General features: G+C 42.8%; 1 protein-coding gene across 1 annotated transcript in view; it reads left to right on the top strand.

Moving 5' to 3' along the window:
• Positions 1–18,023, top strand: part of LSAMP (limbic system associated membrane protein) — a 983,104-nt gene that overhangs the window by 307,191 nt on the left and 657,890 nt on the right. The window lies entirely within an intron of this gene.

Here is an 18,023-nt window from a genome sequence, read left to right as displayed (position 1 = left end):
TGCTTGTGACATCATTATCCAGGCTGTGAGGAACAGGGACCATGTGTACTGACCTCATCTGATGCCATCAGTTAACTGCTGCTCTGAGCTGGAGAAGCTGTGGGTGGTTGTACCAGAGTCCAGCAGGTCTGATACAGAATTGATTCCTGTGTTTTCTTTTCAACATCACTTTACTAAATTGCTGTTCTGCCTGAATTGCTAGCTCCTTTAGTGAGCTTAGCATAAAGACTTGCATTTATGATGCAGTTTTCTTTATACCTCTATCCTGGGATGTGCTTGGCCTTAGGAGGGAGGCTTGCAGTATTCATAAAAGACTAGACCAATTGTTTCCTCTCTTTCTGTTGATAGAAACTCAGCCTAAAGAGATTGTGTGAATTAATAAAAGCAGGCTTGGTACACAAGCAGTAGAGGACAAGAAAAGGAGTCAATACAACCATGATACTCATTGAAGGGTGGCACTAGAAGGAAACACTGTTTTACATACATCTTTCCATGTAGGTTTCTTTCCTTGATAACTGTTGTGCATTGTGTGTAAAAGGAGGATTACCTTCTGTAGAGATGGTTATAGCCATAAGGACTGAGGGGCTTGAGGGCTGAGACAAATGATGGTAAAAGACCATGAGCTGAGTGGAAGGAACAGTGGGGGACTCTCCTGTACCACCAAATTTAAGGAGGCTTCCAATTTGGTGTCCATGTCTCCGTTCCTGTATCCTACACTCACGTGGACTCCATATGGTCATCTATGCTTTTATTAAAATGATATGAGCTACTTGAGAGGTTTTGAGGCTTCACTGTCACTTCTGTTTCTCCTGATGAGAGTATTCTTTTACTCTATGCTTTTTTCCCCTCTCTTCTAATAAAAAGAGCTCTTACCTGGACTTTTTTTCAAAATGGGAAGAGAGATTTGGGATCGAGGGAGTGCAAGTTCCTGCTTTCTTCATTTTGATATTGAAATAAGCACTATGATTCTCAAACTGATGAATGTCGCTCTTTCCAGAGATGTTATAAAAGCCCAGTCTGCTCTGAGCCTACGCTTTAAGGCTGCCAGTATATTTGCTCTTTCTCTTGGGGCAGGTTCTTAAACTACTCTTCTATACCTGTTAGGATATAGCTTCTTAGCTCTTCTGTAATATTGGTGTGTCCAGGAAGCAACCACTATGTTACTTCTCATCAGGATAGCTGTTTATACCTAAGGTAAAGGGAAGTTTCTCTCTGTTCATTTCCCTTCATCATCCTTCCTTTTTCTAGTTTCTTTGATCCTGACTTAGTTGCAAAGAAGTTAGAAATACTGCAAAGAAGTAGTTAGGCAAGATGAAAAGTGTGGTGCCTAATGATCAAACGCCAGGCCCTCAAAGCCAGTCTCACAGGTAGACTCCTGACCAGGCTGCCTGAGACCTTCATGGAAGGCTGGTCTGGCTGGGAGGGTAGAGGTTTAGCATCAGTCATGCTGTCCTTTGAATGAGATAAAGACTTCAGCCATTTCCCCAGGGCACTAATGCAAAAGATTATAAAGCTGCTCTATAATTTTTGTCTATTCAGAATTTAAACTACCATCAATCATCTCAAGTTTTTAGTGTCAAATAAGACAATGTAGCCAGCTATATTATTAGGTGTGTTTCTGAAGCAGTGAACGTCTGAGGGTGCATCGGAAGCACTTGACTAGATAAGCAATCTCTCACGGACAATGCAATTAAAAAAGCTTAAGTTTGGGGAGGTGGACTTTTACTCAGAGAAGCTGTGCTGAAGGATATGGCCATCTACTATACTTGGAGATTGAATATTTGGTAAGGAGGAAGGATAAATAAGGAGGAAGATTGAGCATCACCCAAATCTGTGAAAAGATCTTTCTACTGCTTTAGCATGAAATGGCTACAGTGAGTGGAGAGCCTTGGTTTGAAGGTGGTGTGGAAAAAATCTGGGCACTCCTAGTGCAGCATACCTCTTTGGTTTTGCTGCCCTAAAATGGCTTTTTGTGCTGATGCAAAGTGCTGGAGTGACCATCATAAAGGTGGATAGCGCTGCGAAGGTAGACTGCAACAGCCTGGGTAGCTGGAGGGCAAGCTTCCTGCCAACTCCAGCATAATCCTTGATGGAGGTTTATCCTCAAGTGGAAGGTCGCCGGTCAGAGGTATCGCAGCTTCTCTGTGGGGGACATGTGGGAAAATGAGACTGTAAAACGAAGTAGACATGGGAGGAGATGTGAGGATGAATGAGAGGGGACACAAGCAGATATAGGAGACAGCAGATGGGACAGTCTAGGATAGGACTAAGGCTGAAGATGGTTCTTGGAGGGAGTCGCGTTGTGCTGGGGGGGGCGGTGCTTTAGCAGGGGAGGTGCTGCAGCCCATGCATGACTCACACTGGAGCAAGGATACCCGAGGGGACTGCAGCCTGTGGGGGTCCTGGCCTGGAAAAGAGGAAGCAAGCAAAAAGGGAGGAAGGAAAAGAGAAAGAAAATGGTAAGAAATAATAAGCAGCAGCAAGAAAACATTATGTACCAGCCCAGTCTCCTGAGCTGTCTGTCACCTCATCCCAGAGGCTTGCAAGGAGTGTGTCCAAGACAAGGGAAGGAGAGACTAGCTGGCATTTGTGGAGGAAGATGTGTTGGATTGTAGTGGAGTCTGGGGAACTGGGAAGAAAAAAGGTTTACTTAAGTGTTTGTTTAACTGTTTGTCATCTCTGCTTTCCAATGCCTGAATCAGTAAATAAAAGTTTATGTTAATTGGCAATAAATCAAATTAAGTGAAATTCCCAAAGTCAAGATTCTTTTGCCCATGATGCTTTGGAGCATACTCCTGCCAAGTGTCTCTCCCTCAAGGTTATTCATTACCTCCTTCACCTCATGATTTGCCTAAGTTTTAATAAGCAGTAAGGTACATTTTTCATTTTCAAGAGGCTGTAGAACATTATGCATCTCTAGAAAGTTGTGGAGGCTCCAAACATGCTCTGTTTATTATCTTTTCCTCCAGTGGTATGAAAACCAGGCTGCAAAGCTAGTGCTGGGGAAGAGCTGAGAAAGAGTTTCTTGACCTGCTTCACTTTGGTGCTTCTCTAAATGAAATACTAACTTGATTGCCCTTGAACTCTCATAATGCCCTTATACAACTGTGTCTGGAGGACAAAAGCAGGGCTTATTGTCATGTACTGGCAAGGAACATTAAAAGAGTGACTGCACACATCATGAATTATAATGAGAGGAGATTTTGGTATTGATCTCTGAACAGAGAAAGCACAGCAAGCAACATAAACAATGAATAGATTGTTTCATGTCATTGAAATGCAGCCATCTCCAATGAACTACTGACACAGGCACAGATTTGGGGTACTCAGGAGTACTGAGAAGGTGAAAAAAGGGGCAGCTGTTGCACTCTGGTCTGCATGCTAGGCTTTTCCATTTAGCATTGCATGCTCTTGACCCAAGTTTTTCTGTCATGTGTAAATTGTGCTCAAGGGCCAGGCCTGGGTTTGATATAAGGCTAAGGATGATGGGAGGATTATATAGACAATTGCTCCTTTTAGTTTTGTTTCCTAAGCAAAGAGATACCAGCTTTACATTTGAACTTACTTGGTTGCTTTCTGAAGTTTTTGTTTTAGTACTGTAAAATTCTCCAGTTGGGTTCAAATCCTCCTTTCCCATTAAAGTCAGCAGCCAGACTGCTCCAGTGAGAGTGGGAATTGGAGGCACCATAGAAAACATCTTTGTTTTGTTTTTGAGTTTTGTTTTTCTTTCTAAAAAGGTCTGAACAGACAGATTCATTCCCATTTATTATAGTAATAATGACCTTTACACCAAAAAAATCATAATAATGGCCAGAAAAACCTCCAACCAGGCCATTTTGGGACCCCTGGTGCTGGAGGCCAAGTGCCTAGCCAAAAAAAAATCACATCTCTAAATATAATTGGCTTCAGCAACAAAAAGAGAGAGCAGAAGGAAGAAAGAAGTCAGCAGGTCGGATGGTGAGGTTGCAGGCGTTCATATCTAAATGGCCTCCCAATGTACCATTTTGCTCCTAATGACACAGGATTAGGAGAGTAACATGATTGAGGTTTTATCAAACATGCAATTGAACAACACAGCCCATCCCCCTCCTGTCCCTTCCCTGTTCAGCCTAAATTGCAAAGGACTTGAGGGATTTGGAAAGCCAGATTTAGCAGCTGAAAGTCATTTGCTCCTTTCCTTCCTCCTCTGTCCCCCTTTTTTTGCTCCCTCCATTTGCTATTCCTGTTTCATTCAGTAATTAACCTTTTAACTAATCTCCCTTGCAGAGCTGGCTAAGCTGCTCTTCAATTTCCCTATTGTTGAGCTGCTTTAAGACAGAAACGACCAAGTGTCTTCAGTGACTGACGGGTGGAGCTGTCTGAAAGGCAGAAGAGTTTAGCGGGAAGAGGGTTTGGTGTCTTCTGGTGATCAGGAGGAGAAAGTGATGAAGGTTGTGCTTTGGGCTCGTTGTTCATTATACCCGGTGTTGCTCTTCTTAGGTAGTTGTGCTCTAAGGTTTTGCACAATGGGGGCCAAATCTGCTGCAACCTGACAGAAGTGGTTAGGGTCTCAAGCAGTGTAAGCAGAAGAAGGTTTTGTTCTCCTCATTTCCTTTTCCTGCAAAGGGGGGATAGTGTGTTTTACCATTCATGTTTTATTCTCTGCTGCTCATCATTCTCCCTCTTTTTTTTCTATCAGCTACTCCCAGTTACTGTCAATCCACTCTGTCTGTAAGAGTGAACTGTCTGCAGGCAGCAGTGCATTATCAAAATGTATTCTCACCCTTCTGTCCAGTAAGTTATCTGGGAGCAGACTGATTTTTGTACTAATTTGTTCATTATTCTAAGTTGTTAGCTAACTAGTTTGTGTGACTGAATTTCAGCCTCTGGTTTCTTTGAGAATGTCTTTTTCTGAGTATCTAGTCCTAATTTCCTATGCTGTTTGATGGATCATTGATGCCATGTGACGTTATACTCGTGCTTATATCAGCAAGCCTAAGCTCACTACAAGAAGTTTCATTTTTTAGCCTGTTCATTAGTTGTCTATGAATATTTATTGATTAGTATTCAATGACTCTGGTATGCATAGAGCACTAAGGACTGTTCAGAAGATCTGCAGTGCCATTTCTGAAGAGAATGTGTACACCGAGATATGACTGGGCTCAGGATGTTCACAAATATTTTAATATTGCCTCCTTTTACATCTCTCTGAATAACAATCTTCATCCTTTCTCTCTTTGCATATAATTTTCTTCAACCTTGCATAAAATTTACTGGAAAAAAAACCCTTATCCTAAGCCTGTCTTTTTGAAATGAGCCACCTGATCTTGCTCCTTCTGAGACACTTGTTTTTTCCTTCCGTTCAATGACTTTCATTCTGTTGAGGTGGGAGGTGCTGGCTGCATGGAGGGCATGCTGTAAAATGAAGTTGTTGATGACTAATAGTGAAACAATAAAGACTGTAAGAATCCTAGGTGAATATTATCTGGGAGCAGCTGCCCTGTTGACCCCACTAGTGGTGTTCACATCTGCATGAATTGAACTGCGAATAGGGAAAACAGCTGAGCTGCTGCAATGTGTTGCAGTGCAAATGAATAGAGTCTTGTGTAGCCAGAAGTCCTCATGTTGACAAGCCTGCTCTGATGTCTCTAATCTGAATGAGAGTTATGCATAAGCAGAGACCAAAGCTTGCTGATGTGGGTCTATACCCCACAAAATTGATGTTCCCTTTCTGAATAATCTCTTCACTGTAATCTGTTGCTCTTTTCTGCTCTGGGCTATAGACATCAGTGGATTTTGGAAGCAAAATAAATAAATTTATTCTAGGAGTACTTCATTGTACTCTATGACATCAGTTTTTTATTTTCCATATTCTACCCAGAAATATCAGTGAAGCAATGATAATGTGCAAAATATTCATCGTTACATAGCAGTGTTAGTGTTTGTAGGCTTTCTGCAGAGCAGCTGATACTCACGCTCAGCACAGCCCTTCATGGCACATAGGGGCACAATTGTCTGAAGGAGAGCAGTGACAGTTCACTGAATAGGAGGAAGGGGAGGGAGTCTAATTCACTGCATAAAAGTTGAAAGGTGGGTTGCAGTGGCGGGACAGGAGAAGGCCTGAGTGGGGACCCCAATGAATATGGAATTTTCAGCTGCATTTGGTGATGCCTTTAGTTTCACATCAAGTTCTCGCCATTTTCTGATGAAAACTCATGAAAAATCTAATGGAAACATCTTGAAACTCCTTTGAACAAAGCAGTTTCTGGTTTTCTGTTCATACATTGACCTAACACTGTGGATCCTTGGCCTGTAACAGCAATTCCTGTGTACAACAAAGGTCTGTGTGGTTAATAATGATGAAGAAAAGGATCTTGCAAAACCCCTACTATTTTTTTCTGCATGCAAAATAACCCTGGGAAATAAACCTCCTTCACATTTTAGAGCCAATTCAGAACTAATTTATTGTATTTATTTTCTAATTGCTCCCTTATGACAGCTAACACAAGCATTCCACATAATCCTTAAGATTTGTCTGATGCTCTCATAGCCAAATACGAGAGTGGTATTATTTTCCTGCTCCCCAGGTGATCATCATCTGACGTGCTCATCTTAAAAGAGAATGTAAGTTTCTTGGGGCAGGAAATTATACTTCTGTTTTGAGCCTACATTTAAGTGTGATTAAAATAATCCTTATACTTAGTTTCACCTGGTAAGTTGGCCCTTTCTGATTCAGATGGTTGTCACTGCAAGGAACTGTATTTTCTTTTCTTGGTATTCTGTCAAGACTTCTGTCATGTTTTTGAACTGGAATTGTTGAAGACATTTTGTTCTTGCCTTTGTTCATTCCCTAATTTTGCTTCTTTTTTTCCTTCATAGGTAAGTCTTCGTACTTTCTAATCTTCTCCTGATTGTCTTGAAAGTAATGGTAAGTTATTGAATTTGAATTCTTTTTACAATGACATCACTATGTAACTTGGATTAGCAACAAATGCCATTGTCATATGTTTGTCTGTGATAAGGTTGGGAGGGGGGAAAAGAGGTGACCAGAGATGTACAGCTTGTTCTGAGTTCCAGCCACCATTAAGCATCATGATGCTGTTGAAAGTAGTTGTGAATGCCAGTATCTCACTGTAACTAATTAGTCAGCCATCAAGTTATGCCCAAGTGTTGGAGCATCTTGCAATCCAAATTGAATCACCTACAGATTTCATGACTACCAGAGGAGGCAGCAGGCAATGTGTGTTCTGGAGTTGAAGGAGGGGATATCTGTGGGGGGCAGAGTGTTAGTATTAATAAGATTCTGGCATATTACATATTGTTATAGTTGTGATGGAATGTATAGGTTGCAAAACACTAAGAAGCTGTTGTTGGGTGGCAAGGAAGATGGTATGTTCATATGGGAAAGGAAATTAGCAGAGTTGCTGGGTTTCCAGAGGAGTTCTTGTGTTCATCAGAAACTTAGTATGTTCCATATGGCAGCTGTCCTGTCCTTTACTGTGACAACTGAGTTCTGCTGAAGGCCTGGTAAGTCAGAGTAAAAAGGCAAGACTATAATGCAGTCTGGACTGGACTGCAAACATACATCACTCTCAGGTCAGCCTATTGACCTCAAATGGGTGATGGAAGGGAGGTCACATGTGTCTCCGTTTATGTTGACATTTGTAGTCTGAGAGGGGTAAGCAGGCTGTTTCTTTAGAAGAAACTTTTGTTCTGTATCTTGAGCCTTGTTGAGACTAAAATAACCAGTGTAGGGCACTTTCAGAGTTACTTGCTATTTTTTGAGTAAAATTCTTCATCTTACATGTAAACATCCAAGATTGCCGCATTGTCTGTGATAAAATGTACTAATGGAATACGTCTAAAATACTTATGATGTACTCAGATTAAATAAGTAAATAAAGTTTGTAGAATTAACAGATGACTTTTCATAGTCAGCTACTCTACTGGAGACTGTCCCTCACCAGCAATTTCACTTGCATCAACTGAGACATCTAGTTTCTGATCAGATTTTCCAGTCCCTAACTTGGCAGGAAAGAGTTGTTACCTGGCATGGTGGCAATAGCAAGATGTCTAATCCAAGTGTGGTCTGACAACATGATTATGGCTTTGTAATAAATTTTTAAAAGCCTTATTAAAATAAAATAAACCCTATGTCTTGAGTAGGCACTTAATTTAGTTTTGAAAAGAGCAGGTGGGCACTTGGGTTATCCAGAGCCTGTGTAAAAACATGTTGTGGTTTCGTGCCTTTCATGCATTTCATGCATGCAGTTCATAGTCTGGGTTTGGTCTGGTGCTGAAGTCAACAGCAAATCTTTCTTTTTTAAATGTATCTTTCTGCATTTTCCCCCTGATCCATGATACTCTTGCATACAGAAAGGAGTAAACACAACCCAGCAAAGTTTGTCATCTATCCTAGTATTTCAAACTCCATTAGAATCAAAAGGTTAGAGACACTGTTTTCAATATGGTGTAGGACAAAACTCTGTTGTGTGGCAGCAAAGGGAGAGTAAATCAAAGTGCCTAAAATGACATTAAAGACTAGGGACAAAACTCTCTAAAAGCTCCTCAGCTGCTCAGGAGCTTGTCTTCCAGAAAATCAAAGGACTTGGGGATTTAAGTTCTTTTTTGAAAATAAGACTTGTTTTTTGAAAGCTACTTTTGAAAATATACTCTATGCATTTATAAACTTGTTAATTCTGGACCTATTGAACAGACTTTGAAAGACAGTTTTGGTTGTTCTGATGTTCAGGGTACTGTGGTTTGTTAGTACTTGTACATAGTCTGCTGATCAAGGGAAAATCCTCCAGGGCAACTGGTGTAGGGTGACTTTGCCACATAGCGAAATGTTGTGGGATGGTTCTTAGTGCAACATAGGACATGCGGAATCCTCTGGATTATCCAGTCCAGCTCTTATTCTTGTGTAATATTCTCTACATAAATATGCAGCAGTATTGGGGTGGCTTCCCTAATACTGAAGGTGGAAGTCCCTGTCTAATCTCACTTATTTAAAGGCTTAAAAGCCTCTTTTTAATTCCCAGTCTAAGCATAATCATGGCCAGTTAACATCCATATGTTTTTATGTCAACGTGATCTCTTAGTTTAAAGAGCTCTTTTTCCTCCCTGGTGCTTACCCATCTGAGGAGTTTATAGTCTGTAATCATATACCCCTTCATCTCTTGCTACCTCTTTTTTCCTGTCTTCCTGTATGTTTGCACAGGGAACAGAGGGAAAGGTCTCATCTGAGCTGATGTAACAGTGTCTTGACAAGATATTGGGCAGCCATGACGCAGCTAAGCAAATCCTCACCTCAGCCTGATCTATTGCGTGTACGTGGCAGAACAAGGCTATAAAACCTTCAACCCTGTGCTGCTACAACAGTGCTAAAGTGGCCAGATGGATGTCAACCTAGCAATATAAGGGCTTCCAAATCTGTACAGTGACATCTGATGGCATATTTAGTGCCGGTGCTCAGATGGACTTTGCTGCAATGTTTCTTGACCACAGCTGTTAGTCTGTGAGTTTCCTTTATTAATGAATCACAGAAAGGTACTGGGAGTGGATGTAGAGTTGTAAGTTATTGCTCTGCAAATATCTTTCTTTCTCTTTGGCTTCTAAATTACCTGCTTATGATTTTAGGGATTGCAAGTTGGTGCAAGTGCTGTGCCTAAGGGTTATTTGTGCTTTTGGAAATCTCCCCCATAAAGCAGTTCCCAGTCAGCCTTTCAGGGGTGAGTTTTCTTTGTGGGGGTTCTGTAGATGTCTGTCCAGAGCCTGACAAGTCTCTTTATGACTATATGTTGGCATCTGATATGAAGATGGATTCCCAAAAATACACAAAATATGATACCTTGCTGTGCCTTTAAAGAGCTTGTGAATTTTTTTGCATTGGTGTTCTGGTCTGTTTTGTACCTCTGAATTTTTCTAAACAGGTATCATGCAAGGCCTGAGTGAGAGTGTGAGTTCCAGTGAATTTCGTATGCCTTAGGCACTATTGCACTGCTGAAAATATCATTGAGTTCCACAAAGTCTGTTCTATTCCAGAGCTCAAGGCAATTATTTCCGGCCCATCAGGATCAACAAACAGCTCCTGTAATACCTTTGGTTATATTCTTATTTACAGACAATTTTACTCGCTTTTGTTTTACACTGTCTGTTCCTTTTCGGGTTTACATGTAACGCCGGCATTCAAATGTAGCACTGGTATTCTGCCATTCTGCTTCTCTTTTTGTGCTCTTTTCTATAGAATTAGTGTGAACCTATAGAGGAGTGACTTCACGAGCAGAAAAATGAATTTCAGCGGAGGGGCTCACAAAGAAAAAGTAATCTTTCTGAAAGTTCATGATAGGGTCTTCAGCAGAAATAGCATGGTGTTAGATAGTAAGCAAAATGCTGCTCTGCTGGATAAATTACCCCTGAAAGTTCTCCCTATGGAGGCACTGGGATGTAAGCCGAATAATACAGTTAAGGGGGTGGAGGTAAGGATGTGCTATTAGCTCTTCCAGATATGATGAGTATTTCTGGGAAGGGTTGCTGGATATCCCTGACCCTTCACTGCTGGTCCATCCCTGCTGCTGGTAAGCGTAGATTAGGCAGTTGGTGCTCAGTGTATCATATAAATCTACTGTGATTAATCTACGGAGTCTGCTGCCAAACAGCTAGTGCCTGCTAAGCTGTTTCTTGCAGGAGCCAGGTGGGCTTGTTGGCAAGAACCACTCTTTTAACAGCAGGAAGTGCCAGTTCAGATTGAATCACATGCAACCCACCAACCACCCCAGCACTGAAAGAAACACTGCTCCTGTGTTGCATAGAAATATTCCATCGTCTCAGGGGCCTGAGGTCTCCCAGCCATTTCATTGCTGCTTGAGGGCACAGATTTTCTTGGCAACTATCTGCAGCGGTGAGGTCTTGCTAAGAAAACACAGGCAGTGTCACAGAGTGTGGCTGAGGGTTCAGCCTGGGGATGATGCTTTGGCTGAAGAGCAAGGAATAAATATGAGTTTTTTGACGTATTTTTAGGTCTTCCACTCAGTTGAAGCACAGTAAGGTGAACTTGCAATGTATTTGCAATGACACCATCGTATGCATGGAATTAGGATCCATTTTCCCAGCTCATGCCCTGCAGTTCAAGTTGTGCATTGTCTGCAATGATTCTCAGCTTCGTGTTTCTAAACTCTAACATGTGCTTGCCTTGGAGCATGTGCTAAACTCTGACCTGCAGTCATGGCAAACTGCATAACCACAAAAGACTGTGCCCACAGCTCCTAACATGCCACTGGCTGCACAAAAGAGCTGTGTTCAGGATGCACCTCTTGAGTGTCTCTTCCTGGTGGGTAACCATGGGAATAGGAAGCTTGGTTTTGTAAGGCCTTCAGTAACTGCTATTCATTAGTATCTGGCATCAGTCAAGTGATGCTGTAGCAACAGCTGTGGGTTAGAAGGCTCCTGCAAGGTCATGTACTAGAGGAAAAGGAGGGGAAAGATCAGCATCTAGTATTTAGGATGCACTTTATTCCTTTCTCATGCCATTCCTGCTTTCTCCTCTTGCCTGTTTTTTCCTCTCTCCCTCTTTCATAACTCTAATGTCTGTTTGTTAAAATAATAATATTTTCTCTGCATGAGCTTCTGTCATTAGATGAAAGGTCATGGATATAATATGAATCTGGAATGGTAAATACAGTGCAAAATAGATTGAAATGCACACGGCAAAGAGGGTTACCAATTAAAAACCACTTTGCCGAGCTTGCACCAAACAGACAGCCACACAGCCTCTGATTTTTCTTTGCTTATAATTAGCTGCCATTGAAAGTTAATTACTTTCAGGATTGAAAGAAGTGAAAATAAAAAGGGGGAAAAAAAAAATCTTTCAGAAAGTTGTGCCTAAACCAGATATTTTCTTGGAAAGGTTTTTGTGTAGCACCCATTCCATGCACATGAAAATCTAATTCAGGTTCTCCATGTCCTAGAAAGTAAAAGATGGAAAAGGGATGTATGAGTATATCTGGCACCTAGGATTTGTTCTTGGGTTACTTTGAAGGGTTATTGCCTCTGGAGTCTATTCCAGAGGCATACTGAGATTCCAGCTGAGAACCCTGGTGCACTGGTATGAAGTGAAGGAAGGATAGGTATCACAGAAAACCAGAAGCTCTGCTCCCTGTTTAAGAGCATGTCCTCAGGACCCATTCCAACAGACCATTCCCATCCAGTACAGAGGTCCTTCTGGCCAGGAATTCCCTTACCTGTCTTGAGTGCCTCAGATGGTGATGGTCTTATTGAGCCTCTTGTCCCATCCTGTTAGCTGAATTTTAAAATGTATTATCTGTGACAGGTTTTCCTGAATTAATTCCTTCCACCTTTTTTAGCTTGCTTGTGGGAGAAATGTGGGTTGCTACAGTCCGATAATGAGGTGTCTACATGTAGAATTACAGAATGATTTGGGTTGAAAAGGACATTAAGATCATCCAGTTCCAATCCCCCTGCCATGGGCAGGGACACCTCATCCTGGACCGTAAAGGTTTCCCAGAGTCTTGTTGGGATACCTACTCTAGTTAGAGCATACATAAGTCACAAATGCCTTCTTTGAGTTGTTGGGAATTTATATGTGCAAGTGACAGGATTAATTATTGTAAAATGCAATCCTTTGTTACACATTGCATCAGTGATACTTCATATGAGGGGGGAAAAACCCCAGCCAACAACTAAAGGTTGGGGAGAGGCTGGGATTTCCAGTGCTGGTTGTTACTGATGCCCCTCATTTCAATCGCTACACTTGAAAGCAGTGTTTGTTTTCAGCAGTTCTAGCTGTGCTTGCCAGGGATTGGGCTCTTCCAGTGTGTTTTCAAGGTGGGCATCTATGCTTTCAAGACACTGCTGACTGTATCAGTCTCCATAAGGGACTGCGTGCACCTCTTCTGTAACAAGCTGCAAGAATCTTGGAAAGGGGGAGAGAAACAAGTGCTATTTCTATACAGAGGCAGTAAATTAAACTTCTAATGGAAGAAGGCAGACATAAGTCTCACATTCACTCAAGATCCATGAATTGAACAAATAGATATTTTCATTTATCACATGATGATTAATTATATCAGTAGACTACCCTCCACTGCAGGTGGAGCCTTTTTTATATTTAAGAGAACATGACAGGTTGTGTTAATTCCAGAAGAGAACCATGTTCCCACTCCTTCAAGCATGGAGAATAATGTTCTAAATGCCTAGTGTGAATTTTCTACCAGCACAAGACCTTACTAGCGATTTCTGAGCTAAAGGGAAGCCGTTCTGATTCAAAATTGGTGTATAAGGGCTCTGTTTGTATAGTATTACACTTTAGACTTCTCCTGGCACCATAATGTGGAAATACTCAGAAGTCTGAGAAAAAAGAGAGCATGGAGAATGTATGCTGAGTACTTGAGTAAGATAGTCAAGTCGAAAAGGGAGAAAGATCCTTTATGAAGGTAGAGGAGCAATAGCTGGTAGAGCTGGTAAACTTTCCCTTTTTCTTTCTGAAAAGAGAATATTAAAATTGATTCAACTAAGGGCTAAAACTTTTTCCCTTCTCTTTTTTTTTTAGTAGTCCATCTCATGGTTTTTTATGAAGGAAAAGACTTGGGAAAAACACAATAGTCTTGTTAGCAAGAGAACAACCTGATTAGGAGTGAGCTGGTACCCCTACTCAGCACTGAAACCCAGACCTAGGATGCAGACCTCTAGAAAAAGCTTGTTCAGTGAAAGGGATGTATGGAATGGGTTTATGGGAAATACTTATCCCATGTGAGTAACCATGTGATGGACGCTGGTAGCTTGTGACATTTCTGTCTGGGGAAAGAAGCAGGATTTGTAGTCTTGGGTACTAGCTGTAGTCAGAGCTGTTTCTTGGCATTGTTTCACAGGAGAAACATGTGGGATTATCTGGACCACATATACATCCTCTGACCTTTGGTGACAGTATTAGCTGCAGATGGTCAGAAGTGTAACGATGTACAGTCTCATTCTCCCTGGTTACATTTCTGACACTACTTCTGCACTGAAAGTTTTGGAGGGGCTAATTAGACCTTCTTGTAGGCTGCTTCAAGCACTTCTAGTCAGAGAATCAAGTAAAGTATCTTTAACCCTTTCCTACAGTGCAAAAAGTCAGCCTGTCATTTAAGGATCCAGGCTGCCTTTGGTCCAGGGAGACACCAGTGTAGGCATTCCTATACCGTATGAGCAGAGTCCTTGGGGAAGGCAGTTGGGGGAAGCTTTTGGAGAGGCAGGAGGGGGAACAACAGCAGTTTAATTTCATTTGGAGTCACCATGGCAGCAAATTACTTCTTCTTTCCTTCCTTCCTTCCCCCACCTTGTTTAAAAAGAAAATGGGGAGTAACAATAGCAAGCAAGGCCTTCAGCTAGAGAGAGCAGTAGAAACTCATTTACAGCTGAAAAATATATAGAAAAGAAGTCAGGAAGCTATTGAATGATTTGTAAAAGAAGCATGGTTTTCTTGTTTGCTGCTCCATTCACCATCCTCTATGTTAATCTCTGTGAAGAGAGACAGGCCTTTTTCTCAGCCAAGAACAATTTACCTGTGTGCTGGCACACAGTTAAGAGCAATTTAGAAAACAACAAAAAAATCTCATTCCAAATTAACATTTAGCTGGTGACATTAGAGGAATGAGTTTATTTTTCCTTCTTTTTTGTCCTTTTCCCTCCCATTCAGAAGTTCAGGGTGCAAGAATGCTCCTGCTTCTTAATGCTCAGAGGAGCACATGGAGGTGGGGTGTGTGGTACCCTGAAGGAATAAAGGAGCTGAGCTCTGGAAGACACACTCTGGTGCTGAACCCCATGGGTGCATGCTGGGCACATGTCTCTAGCACAGGGTATCATTCCCACTTAGCATGTTGGCATCTCAGGGTCAAGTGCTTTTGTGGGCAGTTGCAGCTGCATCTGCAGAGAGTGTGGGGCATGTTTGAGCTTAGTCTCCCACCTTGGTCCCTGTGCATTTCCATTTGGGTGTAGGCACTATGAAATACTGGTGTCATCAGTAGGGATTGTACCCCAGAACATGGAGTATAGGATAGATCTTGAGGGGTATGTGTCTAAAACCGGGGGAGACAAACGTAGCTGTAGAGCAGCTCTGGTCCCTACCTCTGTGATGGGGGTTCACCATTTGCACCAGTTTTGATATCGTGACTCTGGTGACATCTCTTCTCATCTGTGTAGTACAAGTATAACTGAGAAATGAGTACAGTTAAGCCTTATCCATAGCCCTTTCTAAGCCCTGAATTTTTGCCAGCAGAGTCATTAGCTGTTTAATGGAGAAGGAGGGTATAACTAGAATTGCTCCTCAATATGAACCAACAGTCTTGAATCAATGGATTGTCCACCTCGTCCACCTCTGGTACCCCCATAAGCACAGCAGTGGCCAAGGATTCATGTGAGCACATAATCTGCAGCTGCTGATGCATTCCCTTTCCCTCTGGCCTCAGTTCAGCAGGGGCATGGAGTGTGTGTGGCTGCAGGCTGTACTGGAGGTAATAGACTCCTGATTTTCAAGTCACATCTCAAGATAATAGTATGATCAAGAAGTAGAAAACTCATCTCCCAAACCTCATAACCCTGTGGGGAGATGGAGCTCCATGGGAGTCTCTTGATCCAATGACCACATCATCTCTGAAGCCCTGCTGTTGTAGACCCCAAGGCTGGGTCAGCTGCCAGTTCCAGGATCTGTTTGGCTTCTGCAGCCATGGCCTGGCCCAGATTCCAGCATGTGGCACAGTCTTTGCAGAGGATCTTGGTGTGATGGTCTCAGCATGAAACCATGGCTCAGGAGTCACAAGTTGACTGCCTTGAAAGAATGGCATTCCCTGTGCCATCAGTGCTTTCTTGATGATTTGCTGAACCAGGAGAGGCATGTCCCCCCAACACCAGCAGGTAGGAGGAAGGCTCAGGACAAGTATGAATAACCTACTGATCTCAGACTTGTAACAGCCTCTTTCTGTTGAGGGAGAAAGCCTATGTCCTGCCATTGCCCATGCTCTAGCTTTTTGCTGTGTAGGAAGGGGATTCCCTTCTGCCTTCCAGCACTGAACTCCCTCAAACCTTTATGAAGGTCAATACCTGACGTTAGTCGATCAGTAGTACAGAGCTTAATGAAGCTGGCAGAATGGGAGAAAGTCAAACTCTTTAGGTGGAAGGGGAGTATAGTGTTTGTGTGGGGTGAAAGAACTACAAGGAGGGATGCTTGTGTGCAAGTGTTAGGAACTGGGAAGCAGTGTTGTCACAAAGCTATACAGCTCTGCTTGCCACACCAGTGACTGGGAAGGCAGACCTGATGGCTATCTTTCCCTCCCTTTGAGTGACTTCCTGAAAAACCTGTAAGTAAAGGGGTCTTAGCATGGGGGTAGCAGCATCCATCCCCTGTCTTGAAAGGGAAAGGTCTGATTTGACTTCTGCTTGTTTGGATCTGGCATCAGCACTTGGACAACCTTGCGGTTGATGGAAATGACAGGCCAGTGTCACGGCTCATACCTTTTCCACCAGGGAAAGGTGTTGACTTGAGGAGATACCGAAAAATCAGCTAGTGTGTAGAAGTGTAGAGAGTGTGTCAGGAAGGGTGGAGGTGAGGCAGGATGCTACATAAATAGAAAAGTTGATGGAGGGGTATTAATTTCAGCACGTAGCACAGAATGGGTCAGCAAGTTAGCAGTTGGGAGAAAACTTGATTTCCAAGGCAACCCTCGTTCCTCTTCTATGTGAGCCAGGCAGGTGGCAGCAGTGGTTCCTACCCAGAAGATACTGTACAGAGGCAGTGTCCTTGTTTTACCCTTATCTGTTCACGCAGGTGCAGCACAGCTGTATTTTAGCTGAGGTGGATGCTGTGAGCCAGATGGAAATGCCTTGCGCATGGCCAGCTGGACCTCCTCAGTGTCATAAATGCCTGCCCTGCTCCACAGTGCCCCTGTTGACAGGGATCATTAGAAAGGAACTGGGGTCTCCACTTGTACATTCACTGTAGGACAGAGCCCCCCTGTATGTGCATGCCCTCACCTTTCAACCCCTGTGCTCCTGCAGAACATACTCTAAACATATGTGAACAGCTCTATAAGCAATCCTTTTGCTAGCTGTATATAGTGCAAGTTCCCTCCCATCCTACTTCTCCTTTCTGCTACCACCTATCCCCCCTTCCATGGAGCAGTCCACCCCATCATCTATTCTGCTGCTGTACATGCCATGTCTCTCTTCTTCTTTTTTATTTAATTTAATAAAATGAGTGCGTGGGTTGATTTGCATATTCATGGATCACTTGATTAATAATTGATGAGAGGGCCTGGGGCAGGTGGTTGAGAATAAAAAACATTTAGCAGAGAGCAGAGTGAAAGGAAAAGATCCCTGCCTGGCACATGTCCACAGGGGGAAGAGCTGCCGGGGGCTGGCAGGGAGGGAAGGGGAGAGTAGGCACAGTGCTGAATGTCACCAGTGGAATGTAATTTTGTCCATTTAAATAATTAATCATGTCCTTGGAATCGGTGACATTTCAGTCCTAGGGGCTTTTCTCCTTTGTGGTGCTATTGTCAGGAGAGCAGGGGCCAGGGGGCTTCCTCGCCTCGGGACAGGGGGAGATGAGGACAGGGCAGACACTGTGGGGAGTCACTCGATGGGTTGGCATCTTTACTAGCATGAATCTTGAGGGTTTAGAGGAACCTGGTGTTCCATGTCCTAAATCCAGGACCTGTTCACAGACCCTGCTGCAGTGCTGTAGTTCTCTGGAGTGGCCAGTGCCCTTGAGCTGTGCTCAAGTGCAAGATGAAGTACCTTTCAGACTGGGTTGAGCAGAGTCCTATAGCTTCTGTTCCCAGCCTACGTCTGTGCTCAGTAGTCTTAAGCCAGCTTTCCCAACAACTCCTGTGTGTTTTGCATGTAGAGTACTAGGAAGAAGCTCCATAATTTGAGGAGAAATGTTTTAAAGGCATCCTAATGCCTAGTGCAACTTCTGCTTTCAGGTGCTGCAAGACTTCATTCCTAGGACCTTCCTCGCAGGAGGGATCAAACATAGTACAAAAAAGAGGGGA

The sequence above is a fragment of the Pezoporus flaviventris genome, unplaced genomic scaffold (genome assembly GCF_033815535.1).
Source record: "Pezoporus flaviventris isolate CSIRO_AGI_PZ_B2104156 unplaced genomic scaffold, CSIRO_AGI_Pfla_v1 ptg000015l, whole genome shotgun sequence".
Lineage (NCBI taxonomy): Eukaryota > Metazoa > Chordata > Aves > Psittaciformes > Psittacidae > Pezoporus > Pezoporus flaviventris.
Note: the sequence above shows the minus strand (reverse complement) of the source record. Positions and strands in the feature narration are given on the sequence as shown.